This window comes from Mustelus asterias, chromosome 25 (genome assembly GCF_964213995.1).
Source record: "Mustelus asterias chromosome 25, sMusAst1.hap1.1, whole genome shotgun sequence".
NCBI classification, from domain to species: Eukaryota; Metazoa; Chordata; class Chondrichthyes; order Carcharhiniformes; family Triakidae; genus Mustelus; species Mustelus asterias.
The window spans coordinates 8941660-8953744 of NC_135825.1; positions in this window are offsets into that span (position 1 = coordinate 8941660).

Below are 12085 nucleotides of genomic sequence, written 5' to 3' on the forward strand. Positions count from 1 at the left end.
ACATTCCAGAGATCTCAAATAGCCTCCCAGTTCCACTCAAATATCCTATCAAACACATTAAAAACTGCATCTAGACTCTCACTCAATTATACACCCAGGCTCTCACTGAAATATCCACGCAGAACCTCACACTAATAGCCTCCACATTCACAGACCCCCTCTTAAATTTACTCAGAGCCAAAAAGTCACCATAGTCTCAGATGACCGTAGGCTGCTCTGGTGTTGATTTAACCTCAGGATCTCCACGCTGAAGGGCCTGTTCCTGTGCTGTACCTCAGGCGAGGTTGAGAAGGAGGAGCCTTCATGAATAATCTCAGCTGGTACGGGAACTGAACCCGAGCTGTTGGCATCGCTCTGGTACAACCGAACCAACTCCCCGATAATCTCTCATCCACATATCATAGAATTCCTACAGTGCAGAAGGAGGCCATTCAGCCCATCAAAACTGCACTGACAACAATCCCACCCAGGCCTGATCCCCGTAACCCTGCGAGACCCCCTGATACTAAGGGGCAATCTAGCATGGCCAATCCACCTAACCTGCAATTCCTTTGGACTGTGGGAGGAAACTGGAGCCCCCAGAGGAATCCCATGCAGAGATGGGGAGAACATGCAAACTCCAGACAGTGACCAAGGCCGGAATTGAACCGGGTCGCTGGAATTGTGAGGCAGCAGTGCCAACCGCTGTGCCATTGAGCCATCCACTATACTCTTACAGATACCAACATACTCTCATACTAGAATATGGGCGTACATTCTTATACCCCTCACACGTACACTCAAACTTGCTCACATTTCTTTTTGATTGACTGCAAATCGGTTGGGGCGTAAAACTGGGCTGTTGGTTTCCGTATCATCTGTTTTGAGGGAGCACTGAAGTCATTTCATCTCCCTTTGTCCTACTCTCTCACCTGCTGTCACTCATTAGCTATTCCCCCGCACGACTCCTCTGTCCTGGGTATAACTAACGTTTCTGAACTGCCTGATGCACACAGCACAGGAGCCACTGAAAGCCCTTTAATTACTGTTCAGCATCATCAAATATTCATGGGAAGGAATAAATAACTAAGCCCCAGTGTCCTTTATAGGCCAGGTTGTTGTATCAGGAGGAGTGAAAAGGGCCAGCCTGGGAGACTGTTTGACTACTCAGTACTTTACGGTTACAACGGAGCAACACAACAGCCGAGAAAATAAATCTGGTGTCAGAATTCATCAAATGTACTGGACGCCCTGACAGTGATGGGCAAGAACACACAACCACGTTTCACCAAAACGTTCAACGTCAAAGTTCCTTTCCGAAATTGGCAAAAAACCTGACACGTAACCTGCAAGAAAGAGGTGATTCAACTGGATAAAAAAAGTTCATTTATTAGTGTCACAAGTAGGCTTACATTAACACTGCAATGAAGTTCCTGTGAAAATCCCCTCGTCGCCACACTCTGGCACCTGTTAGGGGCACACTGAGGGAGAATTTAGCACGGCCAATCCGCCTAACCAGCACGTCTTTGGACTGTGGGAGGGAAACGGAGCACCCGGAGGAAACCCACGCAGACATGGGGAGAATGTACCGACTCTGCACAAACATCGATCCAAGCCGGGAATGGAACCTGGGTCCCGGGTGCTGTGAGGCAGCAGTGCTAACCACTGTGCCACCATGCCATCCACTATGCCATCCCCACTGTGCCACTGAGCCGCCCAATGACATGCAAACAGAAGAAACAAGTCGACCTATTCGATGGAAAGCAACTTTGGCGAAGTCATCAGGAAACAGGTAGCTGGACCGTCGACTGCTGTAACTCCAAAGGGATAGTGTGGTGTAAGGGGCGAATTAAGTGGCATTGTGGAGTTCTGTAATTGAGATAGCTTAAGCAAGCAGTGTGATTAATCACTGCTCACCTCATTGCCGCCAAGCGGGATTTGGCCCTCTCCAGGGGTGTTAATGGGCAACTGCTTAGCATATTACACATTGCTCCAGATGTGCACAGCAAGACAAGGACCCTGCTGGGAGACCTCCTCCATCAATGGGGCCGCTTGTGGGGAAGTTGTTTGTGAATTCCACAGGATTTAATAATTCCCATTATTTCCACGATGTAGGAAGTCCAGCTTTTCCACTAGCTGCAGGATATTAAAGACTACAATTCCAGTTCTTTTTTCTTGTCATTACAGATTCCCTGTGTGTTATTTCAGCAGGAATGTAATGGGTTGTTTGGGAGATAATTTAGTCTTTGGAATTCCCCATTATTAAGGTGATGGATAGGCAGGGTGCAGATTCCAGATCTGTCGGTAGCATTTTTGATTCTGAGTCATAAAGCTCTGACATTTGATTTGATTTGATTTATTATTGTCACATGTATTAGCATCTAGTGAAAAGTATTGTTTCTTGCGCGCCATACAAAGCATACCGTTCATAGAGAAGGAAAGGAGACAGTGCAGAATGTAGTGTTACAGTCATAGCTAAGGTGTAGAGAAAGATTAACTTAATGTGAGGTAGGTCCATTCAAAAGTCTGATGGCAGCAGGGAAGAAGCTGTTCTTGAGTCTGTTGGTATGTGACCTCAGACTTTTGTATCTTTTTCCAGATGGAAGAAGGTGGAAGAGAGAATGTCCTGGATGCTCGGGGTCCTTGATTATGCTTGATTTTCCAAGGCAGTGGGAAGTAGACAGTGTCAATGGATGGGAGGCTGGTTTGAGTGGTGGATTGGGCTTCATTCACGACTCTTTGTAGTTTCTTGCGGTCTTGGGCAGAGCAAGAGCCATACCAAGCTGTGACACAACCAGAAAGAATGCTTTCTATGGAGTTCAATTCCAGAGATTTACCATAGATCCATACAATTCTTACAGTGCAGAAGGAGGCCATTTCAGCCCATCAGGTCTGCACCGGCTCTTCGAAAGAGCATCTTACACAACCCCACCCTATCCCCAGAACCCCGTAGATTTACCATGGCCAATCCACCTAACATACACATCATGGGATGCTAAGGGGTCACTTAGCATGGCCAATCCACATAACACACACATCTTTGGACTGGGGAAGGAAATCGGAGCAATCAGAGGAAACCCAGCTGGACTTGGGAAGAACGTGCAAACTCCACATAGACAGTCACCCAAGGCCAGAATCGAACCTGGGTCTCTGGTGCTGTGAGGCAGCAGTGCTAATCATTGTGCCAACATGCTGTCCACTTAGTCACAAGACGACTAACAGTGATGTCATCATGATTAGAAGAGTTTACACCACGTTACATAGTTGAAGATTGTTTTGACTGCTTAGAAATTCAACAAAGATCCTTAGACAGCACCTTCCAAACCCACGACTATTTTCATCTCGAAGGACAAGGGCAGCAGATACATGGGAACACCATCACCTGCAAGATCCCCTCCAAGTCACTCACCATCCTGACTTGGAAATATATCGCCGTTCCTTCACAGTCGCTGGGTCAAAATCCTGGAATTCCCTCCCTAACGGCATTGTGGGTCAACCCACAGAACATGGACTGCAGCGATTCAAGAAGGCAGCTCACCACCACCTTCTCAAGGGCAACTGGGGATGGGCAATAAATGCTGGCCTAGCCAGCGACACCCATGTCCCACAAATGAATGAAAAAAACAGAAGGAGGCTCTCCAATGGGTGTCACAGTGGTTAGCACTGCTGCCTCACAGCGCCAGGGACCCGGATTCAATTCCCGGCTTGGGTCAGTGTCTGTGCGAAGTTTGCACGTTCTCCCCGTGTCTGCGTGGGTTTCCTCCGGGTGCTCCGGTTTCCTTCCACAGTCCGAAAGACGTGCTGGTTAGGTACATTGGCCGTGCTAAATTCTCCCTCCCGAACAAGTGACGGAGTGTGGCGACTAGGGGATTTTCACAGTAACTTCATTACAGTGATAATGTAAGCCTTACTTGTGACTAATGAATAAACTTTAACTTTAAACTTTCGTAGAATCATAGAATCCCTGCATTGCAGAAGGATATTCAGCCTATCGAGTCTGCACCCACATCAATCTCACCCAGGACCTATCCCCGTAATTCCACATATTTATCCTGGTAATCCTCCTGACTTGAAGTGGCAATTTAGAATGGCCAATCAACCCAACCCGCAGGTCTGTTCAAACTCAATCTCCTTGGCTAAGCATTCAGTAACTAGTTGTGGTATCTCCTTCGTTGGTTGGATGTCAAGATTTTGTCTGATTGTCTCACACACACTGCAAATAAATATGCTACACATGTATACAGTTAGTTAATAAACATCTAACATTCTTCAGTCACCAAGGGGGTATAGAGCGCTCACAATTAATAAATATCATTTGCGTGCTTTGCTTTTTTGTCTGATCATGTCGTCTCAAAGCACACAAAGAAGGTGAAAGCTCACATGCAAGTGCCATGCAAATAAGCATCGAGGGCATATGATCAACCACTGAGTCTATTACTCAGCTTTCATTTACTTATCAAAAATGCAATTAGCCTCATCTAGATTCCCAATGAGCCACATGTGGCTAATGACTGATGTGTGGAAAAGCACTCGTTTAGCTTAATCACCAGAAGAATCAGACTTCAGGTTGGGGAAAAACAGAATGCACATGGAGCGCCATTAGAATGCAAAATTCTCCACCACAAAATGTTGGAGCTGATCACTCATAGTTACTATCTAACTATAGTTATATAGTAACACCATAGTTAAGAAAGCCCACCAATGCCTCTACTTTGTGAGAAGACTAAGGAAATTAGGCATGTCAGCTAGGACTCTCATCAACTTTTACAGATGCACCATCGAAAGCATTCTTTCTGGTGGTATCACAGCTTGGTATGGCTCCTGCTCTGCCCAAGACCGCAAGGAACTACAATAGTTCCTGAATGTAGTCCAATCCATCACGCAAACCAACCCCCCATCCATTGACCCTGTCTACACTTCCCGCTGCCTCGGCAAAGCAGCCAGCATAATTAAGGACCCCACGCACCCCGGACATTCTCTCTTCCACCTTCTTCCGTCGGGAAAAAGGTACAAAAGTCTGAGGTCACATACCAATCGACACAAGAGCAGCTTCTTCCCTGCTACTGTCAGACTTTTGAATGGACCTACCTTGCATTAAGTTGATCTTTCTCTACACCCTAGCTATGACTGTAACATTACATTCTGCACTCTCTCGTTTCCTTCTCTATGAACGGTATGCTTTGTCTCTATAGCGTGCAAGAATCAACACTTTTCACTATATGTTAATACATGTGACAATAATAAATCAAATCAAATCAAAATCAATCATAAATTCTTGCAGAATGGGTTCCATGGCTCGAAAAGGAGGAATATTGAAGGGAGGTGTGGAGCGAGAGCACTATGGGATTGGATTGGATAGACTAAGTGGGAACTGGAAGGGACAGTGCTGTGAGGCTCTGGCCTATGTTAATCCCCCAATCCACATCACCAAGCCAAACTATCTGGTCATTATCACTTTGCTGCTTTGGAACTTTACTGCGCGCTAATTTTTGAGACATGGTATCATCAAGTTTTCCTACAAGGCCCAAATCACCCTTACTTGCACACTTATATGTCCCTGTTCCTTCTGTTAACGTTTCAAACTTTATTTATTAGCGTCAAAAGTAGGCTTATATCAACATTGCAATGAAGTTACTGTGAAAGTCCCCTCGTTGCCACACTCTGGCGCCTGTTCGGGTTCACTGAGGGAGAATTTAGCATGGCCAATGCACCTAACCAGCAGGTCTTTCAGACTGTGGGAGGAAACCGGAGCACCTGGAGGAAACCCACCCAGACACAGGGAGAATGTGCAAACTCCACACAGACAGTGACCCAAGCCTTCTGTCATTCAAGGTGATGGGCCAAGTGCTAGCAAGTGGGATTAGGTGGGCAGGGCCTCTTCTGCACTGTAGTATTCTGTGATCCTGTGAAGCCGGGAATCGAACCCAGGTCCCTGGCACCATGAGACAGAAGTGCTAACCACTGTGCCACCGTGCCCCCCTAATGCTGGGTCAAAATCTCATAATCCCTTGCTTAACAAATGGTCTTTTGCGATTCATAAAGGCAGCTGAGTATTTTATGTTAGATATTTCGACTAACGAGGCAAAAGCTAAGGTGCCATATTGTGGGTTTTGAACCAACTCAACACGGGTTTATTTAAGGGCTCTGACACGGTAGCACAGTGGTTAGCACTGCTGCTTCACAGCTCCAGGGTCCCGGGTTCGATTCCCGGCTTGGGTCACTGTCTGTGTGGAGTTTGCACATTCTCCTCGTGTCTGTGTGGGTTCCCTCCGGGTGCTCCGGTTTCCTCCCACAGTCCAAAGATGTGCGGGCTAGGTTAATTGGCCAGGTTAAAAATTGCCCCTTAGAGTCCTGAGATGCGTAGGTTAGAGGGATTAGTGGGCAAATATGTGGGGTTAGGGCCTGGGTGGGATTGTGGTCGGTGCAGACTCGATGGGCCGAATGGCCTCCTTCTGCACTGTAGGGTTTCTATGACTTCTATGAGAGATAAAAACCTGAGAATGGCTTTGGTGACATCACAGCACATCATGTGACTAATCGCGCAACGATGCATTGTTTTACAATCCATAACACTGAGGATGGGCACAGAAAATGCTGACCTTTCTCGCAATGGCCACATCCTGAGAATTAAACAAAACCCCAGCATTCAAAATTCTGAAGCATTTTCATAGAATCATAGAATCAGACAGTGCAGGAGAAGCCCTTTGGCCCATTGTGTCTGCGCCAAAATGTGAGAAACACCTGAACTCCCAACTAATCCCATTTACCAGCACGTGGCCCATAGCCCTGATTGTTATGATGTGCCTAGTGCTCATCCAGATACTTTTTAAAGGATGTGAGGCAACCCGCCTCTACCACCCCCCCCAGGCAGCACATTCCAGATCCTCTGGGTAAAGACGTTTTTCCGTACATCTCCCCAGAACCTCCTGCCCCCTCACCTTGAACCTATGTCCCCTCGTGATTGACCCTTCAACTAAGGGGAACAGCTGCTCCCTATCCACTCTGTCCATGTCCCTCATAATCTTGTACACCTCGACCAGGTCGCCCCTCAGTCTTCTCTGCTCCAATGAAAACAACCCAAGCCTATCCAACCTCTCTTCATAACTTAAATGTTCCATCCCAGACAGCATCCTGGCTATTTTGAGACAATAAATTTGGAGTACCTTCTTCCATTGGCAGGGGAGCAATGATCAGGGGACACAGATTTAAGAGAATGAGCAAATTTGGAAGGGGGGTGTGCGGAGAAGCTGTCAATGAGAATTACAATCTGCGTGTGTTGCCTGGAAAGGTAGTGGACAGATTCAAATCCGAGAAAATGTATTATTATTAGAGACAACAGTGCCACAACTGAACTCCAGCTGATGGGATATATAAATGGATGGTGGCACAGTGGTTAGCACTGCTGCCTCACAGCGCCAGGGACCCGAGTTCAATTCCCGGCTTGGGTCACTGTCTGTGTGGAGTCTGCACGTTCTCCCCGTGTCTGCGTGGGTTTCCTCCGGGTGCTCCGGTTTCCTCCCACAGTCCAAAGATGTGCGGGTTAGGTTGATTGGCCGTGCTAAATTGACCCTCGTGTCAAGGGGGATTAGCAGGGTAAATGTGTAGAGTTACGGGAATGGGGCTTGGGTGGGTTTGTGGTCGGTGCAGACTCGATGGGCTGAATGGCCTCCTCCTGCAGTGTAGGGATTCTATGAATAACGGGATTTGTGATGGGGCAATGTGATTTTGAAATTCTACCCCCCCCCCGCCCCCTCCCCCCACCACCACCACCACCCCACCGCCAGCGACATCATCTGGTTCACGTCCTGCGAGGGTGGAACCAAATTTGCATACATAATTATTAATTTAAATATTCAAAATTGGCTTTAAGCTGAATTCTGCAGCCTCCTTAATTTGCCTCACCCACTGGTGTGACATGAAGCCGGCGGCAATCACCGAAATGGAGACCAGATGTGATGACCACGCCAGGGTTTTCAGAGGCCATTGCAGCCCTGGGGTAGTCCTGACATGACTAGACAGTGCCCTGGTTGTGCCTCTTGATGCTGCCAGGTCGGCACCGCCAAGGGGCCGAGCCTGAAGGGGGCAGAACCTATAGGCCATCCCATAGCAAGGTTTCGCACATACTAGGATGCTACCGGGACTTGATGGTTTGAGTTATGAGTGGCTGAATAGACTGGGACGTTTTTCCCTGGAGTGTGGAAGGCTGAGGGGTGATCTTATAGAGTTCTATAAAATAATGAGGGGCGCAGATCAGCTAGATAGTCAATATCTTTTCCCAAAGGTAGGGGAGTCTAAAACTAGAGGGCATCGGTTTAAGGTGAGAGGGGAGAGATACAAAAAGGTCCAGAGGGGTAATTTTTTCACACAGAGGGTGGTGAGTGTCTGGAACAAGCTGCCAGAGGTAGTAGTAGAGGCGGGTACAATTTTGTCTTTTAAAAAGTGTTTAGACAGTTACATGGGTAAGATGGGCAGAGAGGGATATGGGCCAAATGAGGGCAATTGGGAGTAGCTTAGAGATAAAAACTGGGCGGCATGGACAATTTGGGCCCAAGGGCCTGATTCCATACTGTAAATCTCTATCACTCTATCACACTAATGTGGGATGGGAGGGGGCCTTTGTTGCCAGCGATGGCGGGGGGCGGTGGTGGTGGAAGGGGCGCCTTAACGGTTGATCTGAGACCCTTTAAAAATAGCGCACAATCGCTGAGGTGCAGGCCTTGCCGACAACTTTAAGCTACGCCCCTCTCCTTCACGGTGTAAATCAAACCCTGTCCCCCCCAAAAAATACTATGTGAGGCAGGATTGCGATCCGGATCACGCCAACTGATCCGACGGATGGGAACTGCAGTTCCTGATGGGGCTAACACTTACGGCAGGATTTTCCGGCTACGCTCATTCCAAGATGAGAAAATCCCAATGTCAATGGACTTTTGCATGATCCTGACCCGCCCGCTATGATTCCCAGGGTTGAAGGAAAATTCCACCCTTAATTATTTTTTGGAGAATTGTGCCCAATCCTCTCGGGATAACAATCAGGACAGGAATCCAAACTCATTCTCTATCCCTCAGGAGCAGAGCCTGACTGAAATTCCTTGAATGCCAAAGAGGTGTTAAGTTTTTTTCTTCAACATTGATTCGACCACACCTGGAGTATTGAGCACAGTTCCCATTGGGGCAGCCGGTAGCACAGTGATTAGCACTGCTGCCTCATGGCGCCAGGGACCCGGGTTTAATTCTGGCCTCGGGTCACTGTCCGTGTAGAGTTTGCATGTTCTCCCCGTGTCTTCTTGGGTTTCTTCTGGGTGCTCCAGTTTTCTCCCACAGTCCGAAAGATGTGCAGGTTAGGTGATTGGGCCTGCTAAATTTCCCCTTAGTTCCCAAGATGTGTAGGTTTGGGGGATGTAGGGTCCATTCATTCCTCAGAATAGACGTAGACAGCACTTGCATGTTGAATTTCTTTTATTGAGCAGAATTCTAAAATTAACACATTACAGAAAGCAAAAAAACTGATTTACTGGAGAGAGAGAGAGAGAGAGAGATACCAGCAAAAGCAAGTCCTGACACAGAATTGACTCAAACCTCACACAGTGCCCACATATAATTATAGAGAGCATTATAGCTTTTGGGTTATCTGTGTCTCTAACTTTCCTAAACAATTTGCAGCTGTGACCATGAAGGCTTTGTTTATGAAAAAGCCTTGCTTGCATAGTATTTTCAAAGAATGCAGTCAATTTTTAAGCTGATCCCAGCAGGCCTGCTGAGTTTCAAAATGTGGCCAGGTTAGCTTGAAAGCTTAGCACAGTTAGTTACAGAAATATCTTAAAATGAAGGTTTTGCACGAACTGAAGCAAATCGTACAAAGGATCCCACCGGGGATTAGCGGGGTAAATATGGGGGGTTATGGGATCGGGTGGGCTCGGGTGGGATGCTCTGATGGGGTGTCGGTGTGGTCTCGATGGGCCGAATGGCTTCTTTCCGCACTGTAGAGATTCTATTCTATGATTCCGATCCACAAAGGGGATAAAAGGATTGATGAGAGCTCATAAAGGCACCAAAACTGGGAGGCTATCTCAGGAAAGGCTGAACAGGTTAGGGTTCTTTTCCCTAGGAAAGAGAACATTGTTGAGGGGGTGGGGGGTGGTGATTCCTGGTTTGGGTCACTGTCTGTGTGGAGTTTGCATGTTCTCCCCGTGTCTGTGTGTGTTTCCTCCGGATGCTCCGATTTCCTCCCACAGTCCAAAGGTGTTCAGGTTAGGTGGATTGGCCGTGCTAAATTGCCCCTTAGCACTAGCAGGTAATTACGTGGGTTGTAGCGATAGGGCCTGGGTGGGATTTTTGTCGGTGCAGGCTCGATGGGCCAAATGGCCTCCTTCTGCACTGTAGGGATTCTATGACTCTATGAATAAAGATAGTCACCAATAAATCCCAGAGAAAATTCAGGAGAATTTTCTTTACCCAGGGAGTAGTGAATAGAATTGATGCGTTATTCAGGGAAAGCTAGATGAACACATCAGGGAGAGAGGAACAGAGAGGGATACTAAGAGGATTAGGTGAAGAAGGGATGGAGGTGAGAGGAAGTTTGTGTATCAGCATGGAAGTGTTGGATCAAACAGCCTATTTCTGTGGTGTACACTCAATCTTATTTTTATTTACTTATTAGTCACCAATAGTCTTACATTAACACTGCAATGTGAAAATCCCCTAGTCGCCACACTCCGGCGCCTGTTCGGGTACACTGAGGGAGAATTTGGCATGGCCAATTCACCTAACCAGCACGTCTTTGGATTGTGGGAGGAAACCGGAGCACCCGGAGGAAACCCACGCAGACACGGGGAGCACGTACAAACTCCACACGGACAGTGACCCAAGCCAGGAATCGAACCCGCATCTCTGGCGCCGTGAGGCAGCCGTGCTAACCATGTCGCCCGGATCTAACTCAATGCGTGCGGAAATTCCGTTTTCCTTTGTTTTCAGGGAATCTTCAGGAAGGCGGGAAATGTGTGATTTGCAACTGAATGGGTTCTTCAAAAACCCTCTTTGAAATTCCGATGCAGTCATGGCCACAGGGGCACACGTCGCATCGTTCGTTCGATCCAAACAGATTCCCATTCATCAGAGATTGGACATTGCGCTGTTCGTATTGCTGTGCAGACGTACACATAGCAATGGCGTGAGTGATAGCTTTCTATATTTAACCAAGCTCTGCTGCCCATCAATAACTCCTGTCCCTCGGAAAGGCTTTCAGCGACAGAAACTCTACTCCTTCCTTGACTGAAAGCAGAGCAGTTTCCTCTTGCTCATACGCCTTTTTTTGAAGAGGTTCTCCCCTTCAAATAAAGAGTTTATTTTCTCTTTTAAAGCTTCTTCTGCTGGTTCAGTGTGAAACGTCACTCTTGGCTTTGTGCCAGAACGTTGTGGCTACAAGACCCACTCCACTTGCTTAATGCAACCAATGAATAAGAAGTAATTACTTTCCTATTGGGGCTGGAAGTAGACTAACTGTGGTGAACCATAGTTGGTTACCACTATGAGTGCTGAGCCATGGATGGTCAGCACTATGGGTGTTTGTAGATATGTTACTGTAGTTACTGTTGGTGTTAGGGTTGGGCTGTTCTACCTGTTGATATTGTTCTGTGGTACACTCCAGTTGGCTCCGCCTACCAGGGGAAGTATAAAGGCACTGCCTGGTGACCATTTAGTCTGGGATTGTATTGTATGTAGTGTGCTCCATTCTTGTCAGTAATAAAAGCCTTTATTTCCCGGGTACAATCTAGCCTCCCGAGTGATTTAATCGCGCATCACTAACTGGACTTGTACCACAGCTCAGCAGAAAGCTTAGCCAGTGTATCTAATTCCAGATACCATGGGCGATAGAGGGAGTGCTGCATTGTCAGAGGTGCTGTCTTCCAGGTAAGACATTAAACTGAGAGCCTTTCTCGCAATTCAAGTGGATTTAGCAGACCCCAAAGCCAATATTGTGAAGATGAGGAGTGAGGTAGGGAGGTTCTCCTGGATGTTCTGGACCATTATTTGTACCTCAACCAGCTTCAATAAAACAGATATTCTGCTCATGATCACATTCCTGCTTGTGGGAGCTTGCTGTGCA